Source organism: Pocillopora verrucosa, chromosome 11 (assembly GCF_036669915.1).
Source record: "Pocillopora verrucosa isolate sample1 chromosome 11, ASM3666991v2, whole genome shotgun sequence".
Classification (NCBI taxonomy): domain Eukaryota; kingdom Metazoa; phylum Cnidaria; class Anthozoa; order Scleractinia; family Pocilloporidae; genus Pocillopora; species Pocillopora verrucosa.
In genome coordinates this window covers 17,741,436-17,748,556 of record NC_089322.1, presented here as the reverse complement: position 1 = coordinate 17,748,556, position 7,121 = coordinate 17,741,436, and positions in this window count along the sequence as shown.

Sequence of the window (7,121 nt, the reverse complement as noted above, 5' to 3'; positions counted from 1 at the left end):
TGAAAAAACAAATTGGGTAAAAACCCCACTTTTCTGGAGTCTTAAAGAGATCTTATTTTGATTTTGAAGTAGTAATTTTGTTCGTAGACTGGGAACGAGTTATCCGGTGATGACGTAGCTAAACGGAAGTTGTGGTGTAACAGAGTGTAACAGACTGTATTGTCCTCTCATTGCAGATATGTCCTCTGACGTAATGTGATAGAGTGGCCAATCATATCCTGTGATCTATCGAGCGACACGCGGCTTGGGACTGGTTAAGAGACTCCGTTGTAGTTATGTCTTCAAGCAAAAGTACTTATTCGAGGGGGTCGGGATAAGTGGAAAATTTGACCAGTATTTTCCGGTAACTGATCTCAGGAAAACATGCTGTTCGCATGATCACTGCGAACCGGATCATTGGCCTCTCACATTATTTTCTTTGAAGTTCTATCGTTCCTTCGTTAGCGCCGTGTGATCGCATCTTGTTATAGCCTAAACGTGGAAGAATAACTTGCTACGTAAATAACAAAGCGACTTTCGACCAAAGGATACCTTATTGTTCACGCTTTATTTGCAGTCTTGCTTTATTTACTGTCCTCATTGTTCGACTTGCGACTCCATTGACAACATTTTACACACAAGCTAAGACAAAAGCACAATGTGGCGTCATATCACAATTGTTTTATTTTATATATTAAAGTTCACACGGCAACCAGGTGGACAATCAGACATAGTTTGAAGCTACACTGGTTTGCAGATTTAATGAATGTAACCGAAGAAGTTACAATTCATAGACCCAACGTTTAGACAGGAGTGTCGAAACGTTGGGTCTATGAATTGTAACTTCTTCGGTTACATTCATTAAATCTGTAAACCAGTGTAGCTTCAAACTATGTCTGATTGTTTTATTTTGTTTAATAGTTGAAGATCATAGATTATGGTTCGTCGGCATGAAATTATATATTTTTGACGCTTCGCTGATCTGCTGGAGGTGAGATCGACTGAGAGGTCAAAGTTGTGATAATTTGTCTGCGTCGCGTCACGAAGTCTTCCTTGAATCACAGAAGTTTGGCCTTTGGTTGTTTGTTTTAAATATTGTAGGTTTTTGCTGTATCGCACTAAGCCCTCCGTAAAAATTTGAAGTAGTAGATTGTGATGTGATTTTATTGCGGTCCCGCTGATTTTAGCTGTTCTTTTTTTAGTACTGTTTCTAGATCATTGTTGGATTTATTGCACCTTTGGGTGGATTTGTCATAATTTACCCCGTTTATGACAAATTCACACAATGATCCAATCGAAAATCGGGGTAAAGTTGGCTATGGCAAGTCAGTAGGATATATTCCACCTAAAGAATGAATTTCACAGAATTTTCCCCGTTTTTCTAGAATTCGCTGATCAAATGGAAAATCTGAGTAAAGATGGCATATGGGAACTTAGCGTGTTGGCCACTTGCGGATGAATTCGTAGAATTTATCCCGTTTTTCTAGAATTCGTTGAAAAAAATGGAAAATCGGGTTAAAGATTGGATATGGTAACTTGGGATCCTTTTTATTTGGAGGATGAATTCTCAGATTTTACCCCGTTTTTTGCCAAATTCACTGAAAAAAAATGGAAATTCGGGGTAAAGATAGCATATGGGAACTTCGGGTATTATTCACTTGTAACATGAATGCTCAGAATTTACCCCGTTTTTCTCGAGTTCACTGATCAAATGGTAAATCGGGGTAAAGATGGCATATGGGAACTTAACGTGTTAGCCACTTGCCGATGAATTCGCAGAATTAATCCCGTTTCTCTAGAATTCATAAAAAAAAATGGAGAATCGGATTGAAGATTGAATATGGCAACTTGGGATCTATTCAATTTGGATGATGCATTCTTAGATTTTACCCTGTTTTTCTAGAATTTGTTGAAAAAAATGGAAAATCGGGGTAAAGACTTTTTTTTTAAATCTGACTGTCACAATATTTTTATTTATTTTTTTATAAATTTTTTAATTTATTTTTTAATACAAAAACAACTATATTACTTTAATTACAGCTATATTACTTATATCACGGCTACAGAAAATAACTTACAGTACAGTTACATCTATAGCTTACGTTTTTTGTTTTTTACAAATACGTACGTTACAGTGCAATACAATATTTAAAACAATACTGGTTGAAGAGCGACTAAACAAATAACTATATATTAAAAGAAAAGAAAAGAAAAAAACAAAAAAGCGTTTATAGCCAGAGTGCACTACTCACAATTTATAGAAAAGAAGGTAGTTTAAAAGAAAACAAAAAAGTGCAGGAAAAAAGGATACAAACATCAAATTATATGTAAACAGAATTAAAGAAAACACTAAGTTAATGCGTGTTGTCCTTGTTTTAAGCATGGTTTTTCTTTATAATAATGATTTATGCATTATAATGTGAGAAGAAGAGGGGGAAGTTTTTATTTCCGGAGAGATGTTGCGCATTCTGCATATCCATACAAAATATCTAGCGACCACAAAAAGGAAGTTTAGTTTCTTGTTTTTGTGTGGCTTAAGCCCTAGTACTATAAATGGCGATAGATTGAAAATTTCCGCGAAAGGTTCTCCAAGGTTAATTATCCATTGTTTAAGACTTTGCCAGAAACGGTTGGATATATCACAAGTCCGAAATAGGTGGATGAGAGTCTCTTTATCACTTTTACAAAAAGTGCACTGCTAATTGTCCCTGAGGTTTACCTTGGTAAGAAAAGAGTTGGTGGCTAATCTTCTGTGCAGTAGCTTAAATTGAAAAACAATCAATTTTGTGATTTTTGTGCACAGAAAAGGAGTTCTATAAACTGCCTTCCAGTCGACATTATCTGGTGTTTCGAGCATGCATTCTGTTGCTCGTCAGAATTTTATATGTTAGTCTTTTTGGTTTTGTCGTCTTTAGGAAGGTGTCGAAGGTAGTTTCGTATGCAGTATTACAGCTGTTGAAGTTAGCTTCATTGCTTTTTTGTAAGGCCTTAACAGCTGATGAGATGCCTTGAAAAGTAAGGAAGTTTGTTTTAATGTCGTAAAGCTCTTTAAAATCAGAGAAAGATAGGAAACTATTCGCATCATTCATCAAATGGCCCACTGTTTTAACTCCCTTTACAGACCATGAACGATAGTATACAGGTTTGTTACCGACACGTATAAGAGAGTTATGCCATAGACTTTGTGCCTTTAGCTGATCAATGGAGGAGACATTAGTTTCAAGTGAGATTTCTGACCAGATGTGGAGTATTTCTGAAGTAAAGGCCTCTGCAGTTTTTATAGTTTTTAACAGATCTTGTTTATTAAGGTTGGTACGAAAAAATTCGACACCACCTAGATTTTGTAATTCATAGTCAAACAAAAGTTTCCATTTTCCTTGATTTTCCGGATCTAGATATTTTTTTACCCAACTTGATTTAAGAGCTTTGTTGAACATTTTGATATCAATCATCCTTAACCCTCCGTTCTCGTAGTCGTTGATCATTATGTTTTGCTTTACCTTGTCTCCCTTGCCATCCCATACAAAATTGAAGAACATATTATTTATTTCTGTTAGAGCGCTGTGGTTGGACGGCAGAGGGGACAGGATGTAAACCGGTCGAGAGGCAATAATGCTTTTTAAAACTGTAATTTTTCCTAATAAGGTTAAACGGTGCAGTTCCCAGCAGCTTAAGCTGTTTCTGATTTTGGTTAGTTTTTCGTTGTAATTAGCTTCTATAGTGGTTTTGGGGTTGGTGGAGAGCCATACGCCTAGAGCCTTAACCTTATCTTTTACCTATTTAAAATCTTTGTCGGATCTGAGATGTGTTTCGTTTCGAATATTCGCACCGATCCACAAAGCTTCAGTTTTCTTGCTATTCAATCGGAGACCAGAAATCTCGCTGAAAAAGTCTAATATTTGTAAGGAGGTTGTTAGAGAGGCGGGCGATCGATCTAAAATAAGGGTAGTATCATCCGCGTATTGACTGATTTTTACTTCTTGTTCGTTTATTTTTATGCCCTTAATGTTTTTATTTTGCCGTATTGTTTTGGCTAGTATTTCTAAACAGAGAATAAAGAGATACGGAGAGAGAGGGCAGCCTTGCCTTACCCCCCTTTCAAGTTTGAAGAAGTTGCTAGACCAACCGTTGTTAAGAATGCAGCTTTCGGTGTTATGGTAAAAGAGCTTCCAGTTGATAGCAGATTGCCCAAAATTGTAACACTGTAAAGTTTTTGGAAGAAAAGACCATTCTACCGTGTCGAAGGCCTTTTCAAAGTCGAGAAAAAGTAGAATGAATCACAAATCGGGGTAAAGATAGCGTATGGGTAATTCGGCTATTATCCACTTGTAGTATGAATGCTCAGAATTTACCTCGTTTTTCTAAAATTCACCGATCAAATGGAAAATCGGGGCGAATATGGCATATGGGAACTGAGGGTATTAGCCACTTGGGGGACGAATTCTTAAAATTCATACCGTTTTTCTGGAATTCATTGAAAAAAAAAATGGAAAATCGGGTTAAAGATTGGATTTGGCACCCTAGGATCAATTCCACTTGAAGGAAGAATTCTCAGAATTTACCCCGCTTTTCTAGAATTCACTAAGAACATAAACTTTTTTTTAAAAATTTGTAATTTTTTCTATCTTTCATTTTTAACTAAGACTAGCGAGCCGCACAAAGAAACACTTTTTGTAGTTGTAAGCTTCTCGTTTATTTCGGACGCATTTCGTCTCTAATTGAGACTTCATTGGGGAATAACTACAATTAAAGAGGAAGAATATATTATATAGCACGTTGTTGTGCCTAAGTTTTGAATTTCTATGGACGTTAATAATAACTGAAAGTGGGCGTTATAAAAAACTCCTAATTACAATTAAGTTATTGCGTATCGCTTTATTTTGGGGGGCTAACGATTAGCGCTAATCGTAGAATTTCACCGCTGAAAAAAGTCATGGAAAATAGGGGTAAAGATGGCATATGGGAACTTAGGGTATTATCCAGTTCTAGCGTGAATTCTCAGAATGTACCCCGTTTTTCTAGAATTTACTGAAAAAAAAAATGGAAAATCGGGTAAAGATAGGATATGGCAAGTCAGTAGGATAAACATGATAAATTCCACTTGGTGGAAGCATTTTCAGAATGTGCCCCGTTTTTCTATAATTCATCCAAAAAAAAAAATGGAAAATCGGGGTAAAGTAAATTAGATGTGGCAGGTCAATAGAATATATTCCACTTGGAGGATGAGTTACTAGAATTCACCCCGTTTTTCTATAATTCCTTGAAAAAAAAATTGCAAAACCAGAGTAAAGATGGCATAAGGGAACTACGGGAATTATCCGCTATTAGCATAAATTCAGAGTTTACCCCGTTTTTGTATAATTAATTCATTAAAAAAAAGGAAAATCAGGGAAGATTTGACAAGACAACGTACAGGTTGCATTCCACTTGCGGGATGAACTCTAAGAATTTACCCTTGTTCTCTAGAATTCACTAAAAAAAAATGGAAAATCGGAGCAAAGATGGTATTTGGGAAGTTGTAGCATGGATTCTCAGAGTTTACCCTCTTTTTCTTGAATTAATTCATTAAAAAAAGGAAAATCGGGGTCAAGATAAGATATGACAACTTAGGATATACTCCACTTACGCTATAAATTCTTATAACTTACCCCGTTTTTCTGGAATTCATTGAAATAAAAATAGAAGACCGGGTTGAAGATTGGATATGGAAACTTAAAATGTATTCCACTTACGGGACGAATTCTCAGAATTAACCCCCTTTTTCTGGAATTAATTAGAAAAAAAAAATGGAAAATTAGGGATGTCCCGAGTTATAATTTATATCAGTTTAAAGATGAATGGACACAATTTAGCCCGTTTTCAGAATTCATTGAAAAATTCATTCGGCACGTTAGAATACATTCTTTTATGAGATGAATTGTTTTTTTAGAATTCTCTGAAAATAATGGAAAATCGGGTAAAGATTACACATAACAAGTTGGGATATGTTTCACTTGTAGGATGAATTGTCCTTTTTTTACCCCATTGTGTACAGAATTCTTGGAAAAAAAGCAAAAAACCGGGACAAAGATTGAATGTGACATGTTAGGATGTATTCCACTTAAAGGATGAATACTCAGATTTTACCCCATTTTTCCAGAATTTACTCAAGAAACGGAAAATCGGGGTGAAGATTGACTATGAAAAGCTATGATGTATCCTACATGTGGGATTAATTGTAAGATTTAACCTTATTTGTCTCTAATAAACGAAAAAAAAAATGGAAAATAAGGGTAAAGATTTGATATGGCAAAATTGGAAACTCGGAGTGAAGGATGGCATATGGGAGCTAAGGGTATTATGAACTCTCAGAGTTTACCCTGTTTTTCTAGAACTAATTCATTAAAACAAAGAAAATTGGGGTAAAGATTTGACATGACAACTAAGGTTATATTCCACTTGCGTGATGAATTGTCAGAACTTATCCCGTTTTTCTAGAATTCATTGAACAAATGGAAAATCAGGGGTAAAGATTGAATATTGCAAGTTATGATATTAACCACTCGAATTGTCGCGATTTACCCCGTTTTTCTAACGTTAATTGAACAAATCGGGGTAAAGATTGGATATAGAAAAGTTGTGATATTATCTACTTGTAGGATGAATTGTCACAATTAACCACGTGTTTCTAGAGTTGATTGAGAAAATGGAAAATTGGGGTCAAGATTGGATTTGGTATGTTAAGATATATTCTACTCGCTGGATAAATTGTCAGAATTTGTTTCATTTTTTGAGAATCTCCACATTCAATGAAAGCTTACCCTCGGGTGAGGTCAATAATTTTAGCCGGTACACTGTAGAATCCCCTGCACAAAGCCTGGGGATTATTCGACAAATATCACTGAGTCTGAGGAGATTATTTTGCTGGAAAAGAGAATGTAGCCTTCCCTATAAAATATCAGTTTATCAGTCTGCAAGTTTTGGTGTTATGTTTTACCACTGTGATGTTCTGATTGTTGAAAAGGTCTGCATATTCCTCACACCCTTGGAATTTAAGTCAGTTTAGCGTTAAAAATGTTTTCAGGCAATGAGAAATTTCCCCAGAAGTCTCTGTATACACAGATGCATGTGCATACATTGACGGCAAACTATTGATTTATCTT